Source organism: Saccopteryx bilineata, chromosome 10 (assembly GCF_036850765.1).
Source record: "Saccopteryx bilineata isolate mSacBil1 chromosome 10, mSacBil1_pri_phased_curated, whole genome shotgun sequence".
Classification (NCBI taxonomy): Eukaryota; Metazoa; Chordata; class Mammalia; order Chiroptera; family Emballonuridae; genus Saccopteryx; species Saccopteryx bilineata.
This window is the reverse complement of record NC_089499.1, coordinates 62,043,427-62,062,594: the sequence shown is the minus strand read 5'-3', so window position 1 is coordinate 62,062,594 and position 19,168 is coordinate 62,043,427. Positions and strand designations below refer to the sequence as shown.

General features: G+C 45.4%; 1 protein-coding gene across 2 annotated transcripts in view; it reads left to right on the top strand.

Moving 5' to 3' along the window:
• Positions 1–902: 902 nt before the first annotated feature.
• The window catches only part of ARHGEF3 (Rho guanine nucleotide exchange factor 3), a 381,307-nt gene continuing 363,041 nt past the window's right edge, over positions 903–19,168 (top strand). The window contains exon 1 of one of the 2 annotated variants that reach the window (XM_066246135.1): positions 903–959. The gene's annotated coding sequence lies outside the window, so the exon portion shown is untranslated. Of the gene's footprint in view, positions 960–1,397; positions 1,577–19,168 lie in introns of those variants that run through there. The other variant, XM_066246137.1, reaches the window with a different exon arrangement.

Below are 19,168 nucleotides of genomic sequence, written 5' to 3'. Positions count from 1 at the left end.
GAGGAAGGAAAGGGGGAGGGGTGAAGAAGCAGATGGGCGCCTCTCCTGTGTGCCCTGGCTGGGAATCGAACCCGGGACTTCCGCACGCCAGGCCGACGCTCTACCACTGAGCCAACTGGCCAGGGCCTTAGGGCATTATTTCTGATTTTATGAGGTCCAGAGGGCAGTAAACGTTTATCTGTTGAATGAATGAATGAATGAATGAATACAATTTTTTTTTTTTTAATTTAGATTCCCACGTTTATTGCCCCGCAGCTGAACCAGGCCACTGATGGTGCAGCTCTTTCAGGCTCAGTGTTGGCCACAAACCAGTGATTCCCAGAACCTGCTGGGCGCGCAGGGCTTTGCTCAGCTGGTGGCTTCTCTGTAGCTCACCCCTGCAATCCAGGAACATGAGACTTGGGCAAGACCTGACTCTCTCAAGGTCGGCCTAGCGGCGGGACTGGGGCACCGTGTGTATGCACCCATCCCGTGGGCTAGGGCATCCCCTGCTACGGCTGGCAGGGGGGTAGCCACAGTCCCCTCCTGCTCAGATACCCTTCCGGAGAGCTGACTGTGGGATTTGTGCCGCACCTTCTAGGTCTGGGGAGCCGGAGTTTGAGGAGGGCTGCATACCGATTCCCGGACCCAGTAAATTCTCTCCTCTGTCGAGTCTGGATTGGGCGGCAGAGTATGACCCGGGGGCCAGATTCCTTCTCCTCCCCCCATCTTTCCTAGCCTTCTAGGGAGCCAACCGGACTTCGGAGGCGGAAGTGTCCAGTGGTGACCCCTGAGAAACTAGACTGGGTTAGGGTCCTGCACTACCCTATTACACCCCACCTCCGCGGGGGTCCCGGACCCGCCTCCCGCCCACGTGGGCCGCTGGGCTGCCCCGCCCCGGGGTGCCGCCCCCAGCTGCCGCTGCCACCAGCACCGAGGGCTCTCCAGCCCGGCAGGGCCGAGCCTGCCCTGGCGCCTAGGTGAGTGGGCACTGGCCGGGGACCCTGCCCTTGCTTTGGAACCTTCTTGGCTAGACGCCCTGAAGTGAGACACTTTCGGGTTGGTTCCTCCCCTCTCTTAATCCACAGTTCCGGACCTGGGACCCCCACCCCCACCCCCACCCCCCCTCCATCTCCGAGTTGCTCACGACGGGTCTCGGTGCCCGCAGTGTACTGTTTGCTCTCTGGGTTGGGGGACTGTGCCGCTCGGGAGGACAGAGCCATCGCCAAGCCCACCGGCTGCCCCCGCTGAAGACCCTGACTTCAGACTCCTGGTAGCTCCTGGACGAAAGTTCCTGGAACCACTTCCGGGGAGGGAGGCGCCACCTGTCTTGGGAGACAGCCCCTTTCTCCCAGTGTCTTCCCCAGACCTGGTGGTGCTCTCGCAGAGTCCAGTATCGAGCTGCAGGTCTTGGCTCGCAGGGCCCCTGTCACTTCGCCGCGGGGAACCCAGCTTTGAGCGCGCAGGGCGGCGCCAAGGTTCCAGGCCCACCCTTGTGCCCAGCTGCATCTTTTAAACTGCGCGGCTAGCGGATCCAGAGACGGAGTCGCCCACCAAAGGGTTAAGGTGAACCTCTCTGCCTTGAAGCCAGAGACGGGTGAGCGTTTTCTCAGTGTGGAAGTTGACTGAGCCCAGTGGAAATGGGTTCCCTTGGGTTTTACCATGAGGAAGAGCTGCCCTTGCATTATCAGTGCTTGAACGTTGCTGAAACAAGGTGGCTTGTTCCAAGAAGACTCTTGCTTCACTTAATGCCTGAATGGATAAACCCGCAGACATTTATTTTTGAGCATTTTAGGCACTACCTAGGTATAAAGGCTTTCTTTCTGGGATGTGAAAAAATTTTGCTGTGTCTTTGCCTTAGCTGTGTAGTCTTGGGCAAGTTACTTCACCTGTCTATGCCTCAGTTTTTTCATCTGTAAAATGGGGATGATAATAATACAAACCTTAAAAGGTTATGTAAGGTTTAAAGTTCTTTAAGTTGTGCCTGGTACAAGGTAAGTTCTTCGAGTGTTAGCTGCTCTTATTATTATGGCTGATACCCATCTAACAGGGTATTCTCATCCTGAGCTCCCCAGTGAGGTGGGTGAGCAGGCTTGCTTCTTCCCTTTCTCCTCTTGAGGCGCTGCATTATAAAGACAGTAGCTGTGGTGTCCCCTTCAGCCCTGAAACACTGGGGCTTTGCTGTGGCACTTCATATACTTAACCAGTCTTGTGCAAAATGTATCTCAGAATGAAAGATTAGAGATTACCTTTGTCAAGGACACGTTTGGGAAATGGGGTCCTGTTCCTCCTCTGGAAGCTCTGGGGTGTAACTGGATGTTTGTCCCTCTGGGGTGGAGTGGATAAGGTTTCATTTGAATTCCTTCGGGCCTTGGGCCATCTGACAGTCTGACAGCTTCTAGTCTCTGTGAGGGCCTGATCCTGTCTCTCCCTTCATCCCCCCCCCCCCTCAGCAGATTGTCCACTTCATCAGTCTCCCTGGGCTGCCCCAGTTTAGTTTCTTACAGCAGCGTTAACCACAGACGGGAGTTCTGAACCTGGGGCTCCAGGAACCTCCTGAGATGTACATGAGATGCTTGGAGCAAGGGAGTGTGTTTTTCCAGAGGGTTCCTTTCTTCATATGCTGCAAAAAGCCTGTACCCCACAAAAGTGGACCCTGTACTGCTCATGGGGAAATGTGGGTTCTCATCCCCTGGACAGGGCAGGCCCACATTTTTGGGAGTCGAGGTGTCAATATTACTTCTGCCTTCTGGACATGGAGGGGCACATATGTTTCTTTGTGCCCTCACTCAGAGCACACCTTCCAGTGGAAAATTCAGATCTATCTTTTTATTTTATTTTATTTTATTTTTTTCTGAAGCTGGAAACGGGGAGAGACAGTCAGACAGACTCCCGCATGCGCCCGACTGTGATCCACCTGGCATGCCCACCAGGGGGTGATGCTCTGCCCCTCTGGGGCGTCACTCTGTTGCGACCAGAGCCACTCTAGCACCTGGGGCAGAGGCCAAGGAGCCATCTCCAGCGCCTGGGCCATCTTTGCTCCAATGGAGCCTCGGCTGTGGGAGGGGAAGAGAGAGACAGAGAGGAAGGAGAGGGGGAGGGGTGGAGAAGCAGATGGGCGCTTCTCCTGTGTGCCCTGGCCGGGAATCGAACCCGGGACTTCTGCACGCCAGGTTTACGCTCTACCACTGAGCCAACCGGCCAGGGCAGATCTATCTTGACTTGAGAAAATCTGATAAAGAATTCAGTTAGCCTGACCAAGCATGGCGCAATGGATAGAGCATTGGCCTGAGATGCTGAGGACCCAGGTTGGAAACCCTGAGGTTGCTGGCTCACTAGCTTGAATGCAGGGTTGCTGGCTTGAGTGTGGGATCATAGACACGACTCCAGGGTTTCTGGTTTGAGCCCAAAGTTTGCTGGCATGAAGCCCAAGGTTGCTGGCTTGAGCAAGGGGTCACTAGCTCAGGTGGAGCCCCCCAGTCAAGACACATGTGAGAAAGCAATCAATGAACAACTAAGGTGCCACAGATATGAGTTGATGCTTCTCATCTCCCTTCCTGTTTGTCTCTCTTGTGTGCACTACAAAAATAAATAAATAAATTTAAAAATAAATAAGTAAATAAATTGGGGAAAGGAAAAGGTAGACTGTGGGGGGTAGGGATATTGGCCTTTGGTTGGGCATTTGGAATGGGATGCAGTTCATGAAAATTTAGCTCAAGTGGTAGGAAACCTCTCAGGGCTTTTGCATATGCTCCTCCCTCTGCTGAGCACTTCTCATGTCGGGCACTTTCTTTCTCTTTGGCTCAGATATGTCCTTCGTAGAGAAGGTTTCCCTGACCACTTTGCCTAAAGCTACCCCTTTCCTATTAGTTTCTTTCACATTCTTCCATTATATTTTTTTCATGGAGGTTACCTGAAACAGTGTTACTCATGTATCTATGATTTATTGTCTGCTTTTATCCAGGAGAATATAGAATCCAAGAGGGCAGAAGTGTTGCTCTGTTCACTGCTGAACTCTGGCCTTGGGCATACAGTAGATGTTCAATAAATGTCCCTTAAGTGACAGATGAATGAGCATCCACTGAATGAAAAGAGGTGAGGCTGGGGCACTCTTAAGAGGAGTGAAATGCAAAGGAACTGGCCATCAGTCTGGAGCTCTGGGTTAAAAGTGACCTATAATAATTAGTTCAGTCTGCTAAACCACTTCTGCAACTTCTCTTCCTAGTTATTGCTAACTGGAACTTGAGTCTGCCAGTGGCAGGGAAGTCATTGCCTCCCAAGACAGCTTTTTCCATTGGAGGAAAAGTGTGGGATGCAGAGAGCCAGGTGTAGTCCCTTCACTTACTCTCATGATGAGGACTAATGTGGCATCCAGACTTCTGCATGTTCTCACACCCGTCCCGTTCTGTTCTGCTCTCCAGCCACCCTTCACCTGTCACTGTTTCAGTGAGCTGCCTCTACTTCCGGGCCACCACCAAGGGTCTCCAGCGTTTAGTGTGCTACTGAGTCACAAGTCAACCAGAGGGGGCCTGGGGAAAAGAGGCATCAAAAGAAAACTGCTGCAGTTTAGGGATCTTCAAGGCCAAGTTCTGTATTGTTCAGGACCCTATAACCACACTGGACAGTGGGGGGTGAGTGGGAGGGGGGCGGGAGGATGGAGCTCTATTTCTTTCACTCTTTTGTTTTTCTCCTGAATCATTTTTTAATCAATCTGTTCATTGTGGCCCTAGTTATATTTTAAAAATTAATCCTTGGACCCATTACCTTAATGGTTTATACAAAAATTGTCTGATTCATATCACTGTGCATGTATAGATTGGAACTCGAGTAAAAGTGAGATGTTTTTATCTGTGATTCTGATTTATTGTCAGTTCAAGTTTCTGTGTAGGAGGTCACCAGTGTGGTGGGTAGACTGGGGTCTGCTGTGGAAAGGTTTGGAGATAAGCTTTTCTTCTTCATTTTAGTGAAAATTATTCATTTAGATATGGAAATGAGTATACTTTTATTTTTTTCCATTGATTTGAGACAGAGAGAGGAAGGAAGAAAGTGAGAAAGGAGAAGGGAGAGAGAGAGGAAGAGAGAGAGAATCATCAACTCGTTCTACTTAGTTATTCCATTTACTTGTTCACTCACTGATTGCTTCTCCTATGTGCCCTGACTGGGGATCAAACCTGCGACCTCAGCGCTCCAGGACAACACCCTATCCACTGAGCACCCTGGCTAGGGCTGGGTGTACTTTTTTTAATCTTAAAAAAAAATCAAGGCCCTGGCCGGTTGGCTCAGTGGCAGAGCGCTGGCCTGGCATGTGGAAGTCCCGGGTTCGATTTCTGGCCAGGGCACACAGGAGAAGCACTTCTCTACCCCTCCTTCTTCATTTCTCTCTCTTCCCTTCCTGCAGCCAAGGCTCCATGGGAGCAAAGTTGGCCCGGGCACTGAGAATGGCAGCATGGTCTCACCTCTGGCACTAGAATGGCTCTGGTTTCAATGGAGCAACTGCTCCAGATGGGCAGAGTGTTGCCCCCTAGCAGGCATGCTGGGTGGATTCCAGTTGAGCGCATGCGGGAGTCTGTCAGTCTGCCTCCCTGCTTCTCACTTAAGAAAAATACACACACACACACACACACACACACACACACACACAAAGACTGAGGGAAGACTGTAGTTAGTTGAAGTCATATAAATCCATTTGCTTTGTCCACTTAGCTCAGCTCCTTTACTTTATTTATTCAACAATCCTTTATGGAAGAAGGGCTCTGGTACTGGGCCACAGAACTGTCAAGAAGACCAATTGTGTTTCTCCCTGTGTTTTACATCCCAGAGGCAGAGATGGACAACAGACAATCTGTAATAGGATGTCGAGAATGAAGTGTAATGAAGTGGGAGAAGCTGGATAGAGGATCCAGAGTGGCTGGGATGGAGGCAAAACTGACTCCGGGAGGGTCTCTCTGAGGGAGCAACATTTGAGCAGAAGCCTGAGGGAGCATTTATTTGGATATCTGGGGGAAGACCATCCCATGCATATGGAACCCAAGGTTGTAGTTGAATCCCCGGTGTAACCAGTCAGCTCTTGATCCCTGGACATAGCCTGTCTCACTACGGAAGGGAGAGGGAAATGAGGCAGTGTGGGCAGAACCTCCCCCATCTCCTCCCCAAATCCTAACAGGTGGCGGGGTAAGGTCTTGGCAGAGAGAGAGAGAGAGAGAGAGAGAGAGAGAGTGTGTGTGTGTGTGTGTGTGTGTGTGTGTGTTTTCTCTGGTTGACCAGAAGGCTTGTGTCTTCTTTTTCAGAGGATGGGACCCGGAATGGTGATATTTCCTAAAACTACCTCTTGGGCTATGAGCATGAGCCTGGGGGGCACTGCTGAAATTATAACTCTATACACATAGTAAGACTTACCTCACCCCACATGTTCTGGATGTGGGTCCTTTTGTATCATTTGGTCACATCCACTTCATCACCTAGAAGGAACCACCTAGAGTTACTTAGTTAGCAAAGCTTTGATGGAAAAATGAAGAGATCAAAATGTATAGAATTATGGACCAGGAGATGCATGCTTCCCATTCTCTCCATCAATTGATTGATTAATTGATCAGCATAAGATTCCTGAGGCTAAAGACATGAGGGCTTAGTTGTATGACCTTGAAGCAGTAACTTAACCTTTCTCAGTCTTGGTTTCTTCATCTGTAGTGTTGGGAAGGAGGTTTGATAGGGATGCTTCTTAGAAAAAGTGACATCTAAGAAGATACGAAAGGATGGCTACAAATTACCCGTAGTAGAAAGTGGGGTGCAATGGAAAGAAGAGGGAACCGCGTGTGCAAAGGTCCAGATAGAGGGGTGTGTGTGTGTATTGGAGTATGCTGTGCAAAGGGAACTGACACAGCAGTCCGTTGATCCGAGTGGCTGTGCCTGGTGCTGTGGACTCTGCGCTGCGTCCTCAGGTGTTCTCTACAGCTGTCCTGCGGCACAGCCCTCTCAGTATCCCCGTCTTCTTGACCAGGAGACTCAGAGAGGTGCAGTGATCAATAACTTGCCAGCTATGCATCTTCCTGGAGCTTTGCTCAGTTGTATCAGGAGAGCTATAAGATCTTTCCAGAAGACTTATTAAGTGATGTCCAGAGAGGTAGTTGTTTTTATTTTTTTAATTATTTTATTTTTGAGAGAGCCAGGGTCTAGAGAGAGAGACAGAAACATTGAGCCCCTCCTATATGTGCCCTCACTGGGGAATTGAACTGGCAAACTCCACGCTCGAGGGTGATGCTCCAGCCAACCAAGCTATCTGGACAGGGCTTAATTTTTATCGGTTTTTAGAGGGATAGAGAGAGGAAGGGAGAGGAAGAGGAGGGGGAAGGGAAGCTTCCTCTGTTGTTCCACTCAGTCGTGCATTCTTTGGTTGCTTCCCATATGTACTGGGGATTGAACCCGCAACCTTGCTGTTTTGGGATGAGACTGTTAACTGACTGAGCTAACCAGCCAGGGCCAGACAGAGGCAGATTTAACAGCAGGCACACTAGGCGTGCGCCCTGGGCCCCAACTTCTGAAGGGCCTCACAAAACCCTAACTTTACACTTTTTTCTAATGACACCAAGTTTGGTTTCATATGTGCAATTTTAATATTAATAGTACATAATATTTTTTATTTATTTAAAAATCTAGTTAACATGTATTTTTATTTTCCCTGTCTCTCTCTCCTTTTTTTAAGGGGCCCAATATTTTCTTCTGCGCTCAGGGCCTCAACCAACTTTAATCTGCCTCTGGGGTCAGAGGTGGGTGTTTTTAAATATCTCTGACAGACTTTGCTTTGGTACATATCCCCATGGAGTCAACTCTGGGAGGACAGAGGCTGCTCCCAGCCAAATGCTCAGTCCCTGGCACAGGGAGGGATTGTTGGGGTGTTAGATGTATGCTTCAGGCTCACTGGTGGCCACTAAACAAGGCTGAAGGAAGTCATTTTCTTCGTTTCCCACATGTCTTCTGACTTTTCCAAGGAGGACCCACATTAAGGGGAGAGCTGGACATGGAGCCCAAACTAAAATCAGAATGCTCCAGAGAGAGAGGCTGGGGACATTAGCCAGAGTGGGAGAAAAACAGACGAGGCATTTTGGTGTCTTGCCTGGCTCAGCCAAGACCAAGGTAGTTATTTAACAATCCAATTGATTCCTTGTCCCAAAACCCCACCTCACTTCCAACCAGCATATTATAACCTTATGGGTCTGGATTTGCTGTTCCTGCTGATAGAACCCCAGGCCCTAAATTCATCTCCAGTTCTGAGCTCAGTAATATTTTCCCGGAAGCCAGAGCAGTGCACTGGCTACCTTTGAGGCAAATAGAAATGTCTAGAGGTTGTAGAGGCTGGACACAGGGTCCTGTGTTCCAATCTCAGCTCCACTATTAGTGAAGTAACCTTGAACAAGGTGCCTGACCTCTCCAAGCCTCAGTTCCCTTATCTGGAAATGGGGATAGTGCTTGGCTATACTCAGAGATTTGCTGTGAAGATTAAGTGAGAAATTATTAGTAACACGCTATTTCTCCCAGAGCCAGCATGCAGGAAGGGCTGGCTGTGGCCTCATCTGACAACTAAACCTACCCAGGTTGCTCCATCACCGCTTTGTGCTCCTGTAGGAAAGGCGTGCTCACACAATGGAAGTTCATCATTCAGATTTGCAGACTTTACCAAGGGCCGGCACTGTCCTTTTTAGAGACAATCTTATTAGGAGCCACATCTGGATAATGGAGTTGGGGGTCAGCTTATTGTGAGACAGAGGCCAGGTGTGAAATGCCACCAGGACTTCTTGCCCAATCACAATGGCCCACCATCCTCTTGCATGGTGCTCTCACATGTCTCCCCAGCCCCCAGCCTACAGTGATCCCTACATGTTCCCATGGCCCTTGGTCCCTGAAGAGTATACAACCCCCCTGCAGCCTGGCTGCTTCAACTCACTGTTCCAATGATTTATCATCACCACACTCCACCCAGGTCACCCACAGGTCTCTAGTGGAGCTGAGCCTTACCACCCCCAGGGGCCCCAGGGGCTCCCATGATCACATCCTTGCTCCTGCTCGTCCCAATACTTGGAGTCCTTTACCACCCTTGTCCACTTTCAGACTACCCTCACCGCCCAGCACCAGTGGCCTCTTCCCTCTTTCCTTCAGTTTTAGCTAGAAAAATGCTTTTTTTGCACAAGACACTCTGATTCTTAGTATATACAAATACAAACAAGTCAGAAGTTGTAAAGAAAATAATGAAATTCCACCTCCCCAATTTTAGGCTTGCTTCCAGAGAGAACATTTATGATCAGGTGGCTGTATGTTTCTCTCATGTTTTTACATTTACGTGTGTGTACTGGTGAATATCTTTTAAAACCAACACAATGGGCTCATTTTATAGGTCTTGCTCTCCAACTAATTTTTTTTCCATTCAGTTATATGTCCAAGAGCACTTTTCTCTGTTTATAAGCATCTCTCCTCTTTTTACCTGCCCTGCCCCCCCCCCGGGAAGAATATGTGTTCAGTTTTGTGTGGAAATATGTGTTGTTTTCTTGAGTATATACCTAGCAGTGGTACTGCAGATCATATAGTAACTCTGTTTAACATTTTGAGGAACTGCCTACCATTTTCCAACCTCACCAGCAAGGCACGCAGATTCCCGTTACTCCACGTCCTCGCCAACACTTGTTATTGTCTCTCTTTTTTTTTATTATAGCCATCCAAGTACATATGAAGTGGTATCTCATTGTGGTTTTTATTTTATTTCCTCAATGGCTAGTGGTGTTGAATGTCTTTTTTTAACTATTTTTTTTAGCAATTTTGGAGTTTTTAATAAAATTGAAAAAATACTTTCTGCTCCTATACATGCATGGCCTTCACTCTTATTATAGTATTACATGGAGTATTTTCTCTGACCAAAGACTTCTCTGTGCTCCACCTGTTCATCCCCTTGCTGCCACTGGAACCATTGATTTTTTTTACATAACAAAAGAAATTTTCCTCTCATAGTTTTGGAGACCAGAAGTCTAAGATCAGGGTTCTGGTTGGGTTCTGGTAAGAAATCTTCCTGCCTTGCAGACTGCCTTCTTGCTGTGTCCTCACATGGCAAAGAGAGGGAGAGAAAATTCTAGTCTGTTCCTCTTTCATAGTCCTACTATGGGGTCCTTATCCTCATGACCTCATCTAAACCAAATTATCTCCCAAAGGACCTTTCTCTGAATACCATCACAGTGGAGCTAGGAATCCAACATATGTTTTGGGTGTGGGGAGAACATAATTCAGTCCATTACGCCCGCAAAGTGTGTCGCAATGGGTGCTCAGAAAATGCTTGCTCAGTTGAGTGGCGATCTCTCTGCCTGTTGTCCACCAGAACCAGGGGTGGGGCTTTTTAATGGAGGGACCCCATAGGCCTGACTAACATAGGCTTGTCTTCCCACCAGGCTGAGCTTTAATTTTCTTTTTTTAATTTTAATTGAATTTAATGGCGTAACATTGGTCCACAGAACCATACAGACTTCAGGTGTACAACTCAACAAAATACCATCTGCACCATGCATTGTGCACCCACTGCCCAAAAGAAAGTCTCTTTCTGACCTCGTTTCCCCCTTTGTCCACCTCCGCCTGTCCCCACCTCCCTTCCCCTCTGGCTGTCTCCACATTGTTGTCTACTACTGATCTTTATCTTGTCTCTATAGTTTTACCTTTTCCAGAATATCATATTCTTGGAATCAATGTAGTCTTCTCAGATTGGCTTCTTAAACTTAGTAATATGTATTTGAGCTTCTTTTGTGTCTTTTCGTGGCTTGATAGCTCATTACTTTTTAGTGCTGAATAGTATTTTATTTTATTTTATTTTGTTTTTTCATTTTTCCGAAGCTGGAAACGGGGAGGCAGTCAGACAGACTCCCACATGCGCCCGACCGGGATCCACCCGGCATGCCCACCAGGGGGCGATGCTCTGCCCCTCTGGGGCGTCGCTCTGTTGCATCCAGAGCCATTCTAGCACCTGAGGCAGAGGCCACAGAGCCATCCTCAGTGCCCGGGCCATCTTTGCTCCAATGGAGCCTCGCTGCGGGAGGGGAAGAGAGAGACAGAGAGGAAAGAGAGGGGGAGGGGTGGAGAAGCAGATGGGCGCTTCTCCTGTGTGCCCTGGCTGGGAATCGAAGCCGGGACTCCTGCACGCCAGGCCGACGCTCTACTGCTGAGCCAACCGGCCAGGGCCTAGTATTTTATTGTATTTAGATGTACTGCAGTGTATGTATCCAGTCACTTACTAAGAGACACCTTGGTCGCTTCCACATTTTGGCAGTTATATATAAAGCTCCTATAAATATCCATGTGCAGTTTTTTTGTGTGAACATAAGTTTTCAACTCCTTTGGGTACATACCAAGGAGATGGATTGCTGGATCATATGTTTAGTTTTGTAAGAAACTACCAAACTGTCTTTCCGAAGTGACTGACCATTTTACATTCCCACCAGCAATGAGTGAGAATTCCTGTTGCGCCACATCCTTGTCAGCTTTTGGTGTTGTCAGTGTTCTGGATTTTGCAGCCTCACTTGACCATTCTGTTAGGTATGTAGTGCTATCTCATTGTTGTTTTTAATTTGCATTTCCCTAATGACATATGATATAGAGCATCTTTTCATATACTTATTTGCCATCTGTATATCTTCTTTGGTAAGGTGTCTGTTAAGATCTTTGGCCTTTTTTTCCCCTTATTGTTTAGTTTTAAGAGTTCTTTGTTTAAAGGCTTTAATCACTGCAAAAAAAAATAGAAGACTGGATAAAGAAGATGTGGCACATATACACCATGGTATACTATTCAGCCATAAGAAATGATGACATCGGATCACTTACAACAAAATGGTGGGATCTTGATAACATTATATGGAGTGAAATAAGTAAATCAGAAAAAAACAAGAACTGCAGGATTCCATACATTGGTAGGACAGAAAAACGAGACTAAGAGACATGGACAAGAGTGTGGTGGTTACGGGGGGGGCGGGGGGAGGGAAGGAGGGAGAGGGGGAGGGGTACAAAGAAAACTAGATAGAAGGTGACGGAGGACAATTGACTTTGGGTGATGGTTATGCAACAGAATTGAATGACAAGATAACCTGGGCATGTTTTCTTTGAATATATGTACCCTGATTTATTGATGTCACCCCATTAAAATAAAAATTTATTTATTAAAAAAAAGTTTTTTGTGTATTTCAGATAATTATCCTTCCTCACATGTCTTTTTCAAGTGTTTTCTCCCAGTTTATAACTTGTCTCCTAATTCTCTTTTATTGCCTATTACAGAGCAGTTTTTAATTTTAATGAAGTCCAGTTTATCTTTCATGAGTTGTGGTTTCGGTGTATTTAAAAAGATGTCACCATACCCAAGGTCATCTGGATTTTCTTCTAGGAGTTTTATACTATGAATCTTATAATTAGGTATATGATCTATTTTGAGTTAATTTTTGTAAGGTCTGTGTTTAGATTCACTTTTTGCATTTGGAGGTCCATTTTTTCCAGCACCATTTATTGAAGACTGTCTTTGTATTGCCTTTGTTCCTTTGTCAAAGATCAGTTGACTGTATGTATGGTGGGGTCTGTTTCTGGGATCTCTGTTCTGTTCCATTGCTTTGTCAGTTCTTTTGCCAACACCACACTGTCCTGATTACTGTAGTGTTAAAGTAAATTTTGATGTCAGGTAGTGTCAGTCCTCCACCTTTGTTCTTCAATATTGTGTTGGTTGAGTATCTTTCACAGGTGCTTATTGGCTATTTGTATCTTTTTTGGAGAAATCTATATTCAGATCTGTTACTTATTTTAAAAAATTGGTTGTCTTTTTATTATTAGGTTATAAGGGTTCTTTATATATTTCAGATTTAGCCTCTTATCAGATAGATGATTTTTAAATATTTTCTCTCGTTTTGTAGGTTGTCTTTTCACTTTCTTGATGGTGTCCTTGAAAGCATAAAGTTTTAATTTGATGAAGTCCAGTTTATCTATTTTTCTTGTGTTTGTGCTTTTGAAACCTAAGAAACCTTTGCCTAATTCAAAGTCAAGGAGATTTATATCTAAGTTTTCTTCTAAGAGTTTTATAGTTTTAGATCTTAGATTTAGGCCTTTATCCAATATGAGCTAATTTTTTGTGTGTGGTTTGAGGTAGAGATCCAGCTTCATTCTTTTGCATGTAGATATCTTATGTCAACACCATTTGTTGAAAAGACTATATTTTCCATTGAATTGTCCTGATATCTATGTCAAAATCAGTTGGCCATAAATGTATTTATTTCTGCACTTTTCATTCAATTCCACTGATCTAGATGTCTGTCCTTACTTACGCCAGTACCACTGTCTGTACTGTTTTGATTACTGTAGCTGTGTAGAAAGTTTTGAAACCAAGAAATGTGAGTCCTCCAACTATGTTCTTTTCCATGATTGTTTTGGCTCTTCTGGGTCCCTGTATGAATTTCAGAATCAGCTGGTCAAGTTTTGCAAAACAGGAAGCTGAGATTTTGATAGAGGTTGTTTATAGATGAGTGGGAGTTTTGCCCTCTCAACAATACTAAGTCTGGATCCTGAAGTACCTTTTTCCTGGGTCTACCAGTTACTCAGCTCCCCTAGTCACTGAACTGCCTGAGGAGGCACTAAGAGGCCCATCCTTGGTATTACGCAGACAAAAATCCAGACACATCAGCTTCTCTTTTCATTGTTGAAGAAAGTGACACAACATAGTGATTGTTTAATAGAAGGCTAGAGACCTTGGATAAGGCATTCAACTCTTGAATTTGTAAAAGAGGAGTGCATATGGCACTGAATAAGCCTATGGAATACCTAGCTTCTCTATTCTGAGGGCATGATTGAGGTCCCTAATGCTCCACCCATACTCCCCTGCCTCCATGATTTGGGCCTCACTGTGTGGGGGTGAGGGTGCATTTTAAGTAGTCTTATCTATTGGGCAAAGAGGTAGTACTTCATTTAAGGAAAGAGTTCTGCTGTTAAAGCAATTTTTGTGCCTCCACTCCCACCGATTCACGGGCACAGCAGTTTGAAGAATGAAATAAAACTAAGAAAGGGATACTCTCACATATTAAAATATTAAGAGATTATGCCTGACCAGGCGGTGACGCAGTGGATAGAGCGTTGGACTGAGATGCGGAGGACCCAGGTTCGAGACCCTGAGGTCGCCAGCTTGAACGCGGGCTCATCTGGTTTGGGCAAAAGCTCACCAGCTTGAGCCCAAGGTCTCTGGCTTGAGCAAGGGGTTACTCTGTCTGCTGAAGGCCTGCAGTCAAGGCACATATGAGAAAGCAATCATGAACTAAGGTGTCGCAACGAAAAACTAATGATTGATGCTTCTCATCTCTCTCCCTTCCTCTCTATCCCTCTCTCTGACTCTGTCTCTGTAAAAAAAAAAAAGAGAGAGAGATTAGTTTACACCTCTACATACACTTTTACATTCCAAATGTAATGCTTTGGCACAAGTCCAAGATTGTATCCTCATGGCAGAAGAAATGAAAAGTGAAGAGACTACATGTATATCAAAGGAAGCAGGTTTTCCGAACTTAAGGAACAGGCTGGGGAAACTACAATGGAAACTGCAGATCTGCTCACACTTCAGCTTGTTCTCAGCTGGAGTGATGAGTTCCATTTTAAACAAAACAGAGCTAATGTGTGTGCTTGTGGTGGGGGAGTTATTTATTGCTGGTGTTTCAAAGAAGCAATTAAAAAGGCATTAATTTGGATTGAGTTTTTAGTTTGTTTCTGGAGGGAAAAAAGTTATATGCCATAGAAATTATTTTGAGATCTTCAAAATCTCAGTGTCTTTGGTTTCTCTTTACCTCAGCTGTTAGAACAGGCAGTTTGTAGGGGTTTTATTTTCTGTTCTTTAGTGAGGAGTGCGTGCATATGAATGTGCACGTGGAAAATTAGGGGAAAAACACAGTGATATAACCCAACCCCCAAACAAGGAAGCGTGTTGCAGAGCTGGGTTTCTGGTCTCAGAGGTGCAGTTTAGCTGACCTTGTGTAACTTCTGTCTATGACACATCTTCCAAGGGGGTAGGGCGACTGTTTCTCTCCAGCATGGTCTTAATTTTATAAAAGCCCTGTGCAGTATTACAAACTCAAGTGGTTTTCTTAAATCACATTTCATGCATTCTGGGCTGGGTAGGGCCTCACTAATCCTTGGCCAGCATTGTGAGTCAGAAAGTATTTAAATGACCGCCTGAATCCTTTGAGGAGAGAGAGTTGGCAAGTTAATTTAGGGAGGTGGAGTGAGTCTTAAATGGCACTGCAGCAAATGAGTGGCAGAATTAATACTAGTGTTCAAAGCTCTACTTTTTTATACAATAAAGCTGTATTATCTTTTAGAGTGAGATGATGATGGTACCAAATTTTATTGAGCACTTATTATACAGAGTCTGGCTTTCACAGTCTGGCTTTTGTTTTTGACAGTGACCCAACCTAGCCTGACCAGTGGTGGTTCAGGTTCAAAGCCCTGAGGTTGCTGGCTTGAGCATGGAATCATCAACATGATCCCATGGTCTCTAGCTTGAGCCCAAAGGTTGCTGGCTTGAGCAAGGGGTCACTGGCTTGGCTGGAGCTCCCCTCCCCATCAAAAAACTATGAGTTGATGCTTCTCATCTCTCTCACTTCCTGCCCTTTCTGCCTCTCTCTCTCTTTCTCTCGCTAAAAAAAAAAAAAAAGAAAGAAAAAAATCTAGACTGTAAATTGTGCATGTGCAGGTCTAAAACAAGTTTGTTTAAACAGTACTTACCCTATGTGTGTCTAGTGTGTGTCCTCTGACAATTCTTTTCTACAGTTAGTGAATTTATGCTTTTTTAAAAAATGATGGTTGTGAGACCCACTAAATTTATTTCACTAATAGGTCAAAACCTGATGTTTGAGAAACACTATGCTAGACAATTTACTATGTGTTTTACATGTTACTATTTCATTTAATCCTCACAACAGCCTCATGCAGGGGGTCTTATCTTCAGTTTTATGGATGAGGCACAGAGACATAACTTGCTCAGGGCCATACTGCAAATGAGCAGTGGAGCTGGGATTGAAACCAGAAAAGCTGAGTCCTGTTAAAAGTTCATAGTGTGAATCCAGGTCACATACCTATCTCTTATAGCAATTAAGGAATAGGGTATAATTTCATATCCTTATGAGTTGTTATATATTGAAAAAGTAGTCACAAAATGGATACAAAATTAATACCACTTTTTAAACCTAAAGTTGCATGTAAAAACAAATGTATTCAATGTGATAGCTTTGATTAATATGTAGACAGGTGGTATTTTTCCTAGGAATTTGAAGGAATCAGTGATTTTGTGATTATGGAGGCAGGGGGAGGTTTCAAAGTTTACAGGGCATTAGTAGCCAAGAGACTTAGTGAGGAGTGGCAGTCTGAGTCTGCAGGCCGTCTGCTGGCAGAATTCCTTCTTGCTAGGGGAGGTCAGTCTTTGTTCTATTAAGGCCTCAACTGATTGGTTGAGGCCCACCCACATTATGAAGAACAATCTGTTTTACTCAGAGTCTACTGATTTAAATATTAATTTCATCCAAAAAAAATACCTGCACTTTCATAGAAGTAGCTAGAATAATGTTTGATCAGATATCTCCGCACTATGGTCTAATCAAGTTGACACATAAAAGTAAGCACCATAGGGGAAAAGATGCTGTCTGAAGGTGTTCAGAAGAAGGAAAAAAGGGCAGTGTGAAGCAAGCTTGAGATATTGTTACAAATAGGAGAACATGTCAGAAAGAACTTCCTCTTCCATGATGGATTGCAAAATAAACCCATCTCTGGTTCCCATGGAATTACAGGGGAGCAGCATAGGCTGGCAGATGGAGGGGCCATGGAATTTCTTGCTTTGAATTGAATGGATTTTTCTTACCTTTCACTTTTAGACCAGAAACCTGAGAGTTCATGGCCCTAAGTAAACAGAGCCATTGTCTTCAGCTAGTGTGTGCTTGTTCAGTGGATTTATCTTTAGGGGCCATGTGTGCTAATGCAGCACTTGTGTCTCAGCTAAACTTGGAAGATTTTGTTTCCCTCTCCTGTGCCACAGGTTACCACATAGTTGGTGACCTGGGGGTCACTGGCCACAGTACTTGTAGGATCTGGGGGTTCCTGGGTGGAAACTTAGGCTGTATATGAAAACATGGTATCCAGACAACATCAAATTTATTATTGTTTTAATTTTATCTTATTTTCATTGAGCTATATTTCACATACCATAAAATTGACCCTTTTAAAATATACAATTTAGTAGGTTTTAGTATAGTCATGAGGTTGTGCAACTATTACAACTATTTAATTCCAGAACATTTTTATCACCCCAAAATATAGCTTTATTTTGAAAGTAATTTAAACATTCAAGAACACTGTGTTCTGGATCAGTCCCGTCAGCAGACAAATATGCTGTTATTTCTCCCAACATAAGAAAAAATACAACCCAGGCCCTCCTTGCTCCCTACTGCTCCCTCCAGTTGAGACCCATTTCTCTTCAGTTTAGAGCCAAACTCCTTGGAAGAATTGTCTGGACTTGCTGACTCCAATTCTTTGCCTGCTGTTTCTCTCACTTAAAAAAAAATTGTGATAAAATGCTCATAATATAAAATTTGCCATCATAACCATTTTGACTGTCCAGTTCAGTAATTTAAGTATATTCACATTTTTGTACAGTAACCTCCAGAACTTTTCATCTTGCAAAACTGAAGCTCTGTATCCATTAAACAGCAACACTCCATTTCTCCCTCTCCCCAGCCCTGGTAACCACCATTCTGCTTTCTGTCTCTATGAGTTGAACTGCTTCTGATACCAAATACAGTGTGTCCGTAAAGTCATGGTGCACTTTTGACTGGTCACAGGAAAGCAACAAAAGACGATAGAAATGTGAAATCTGCACCAAATAAAAGGAAAACTCGGCCCTGGCCGGTTGGCTCAGCGGTAGAGCGTCGGCCTGGCGTGCGGGGGACCCGGGTTCGATTCCCGGCCAGGGCACATAGGAGAAGCGCCCATTTGCTTCTCCACCCCCCCACCTTCCTCTCTGTCTCTCCCTTCCCCTCCCGCAGCCAAGGCTCCATTGGAGCAAAGATGGCCTGGGCGCTGGGGATGGCTCCTTGGCCTCTGCCCCAGGCGCTAGAGTGGCTCTGGTCCAGGCAGAGTGACCCCCTGGAGGGGCAGAGCATCGCCCCCTGGTGGGCAGAGCGTTGCCCCTGGTGGGCATGCCGGGTGAATCTCAGTAGGGCGCATGCGGGAGTCTGTCTGACTGTCTCTCCCTGTTTCCAGCTTCAGAAAAATCAAGAAAAAAAAAAAAAGGAAAACTCTCCCAGTTTCATACCTATTCAGTGCAGTTCGATGTGGGCTCACGCACAGATTTTTTAGGGGTCCTTAGGTAGCTATCCCGTATAGCCTCTACAGACTCGTCACTGACTGATGGCCTACCAGAACGGGGTTTCTCCACCAAACTGCCAGTTTCCTTCAACTGCTTATCCCACCGAGTAATGTTATTCCTATGTGGTGGCGTTTCATTATAAACGCGCCGATATTCACGTTGCATGGATTCTAATTTAGCGAGCCACAGAACACACTGAACTTTCCTCTGTACCGTCCACATCTCGACTGGCATGGTTGTGGGCTGCTCCGCTGTATACGCGGTGTTATGTCATCATCTGCACATGCGCGCATGCTGCCACATCACCCTACAGAAACTGAGAGGGTTTTCCTTTTATTTGGTGCAGATTTCACATTTCTATCTTCTTTTGTTGCTTTCCTGTGACCAAAAGTGCACCATGACTTTACGGACATACTGTATATCTGGAATCAGTACAAATAAGACAGTATTTGTCTTTTTTGTGTGACTGGCTTATTTCACTTCAAGATTCCTCTTGTGGCATGTGTTAGAAATTTATTCCTTTTTAACACAATAATATTCCATTGTATGTAGCCTACATTTTGTTCATTCATCTGTTGAAGGGCACCTGGTTGCTTCCACCTTTTGCCTGTTACGAATAATGCTGCGCTCACATTCCCGTTTGATTCCATCATTCCAAGCAGGCTTGAGGTCCCCTCACGAACACCTGTTGCCCCAGTCTGCAGTGACTGCCATGTCTATCCCAATGGCCCATTCTCTGGCCCCATCCTGCCTGGTTGCGCCATGCTTATTGTAATCGGTCACTTCCTCTTCCTCGAG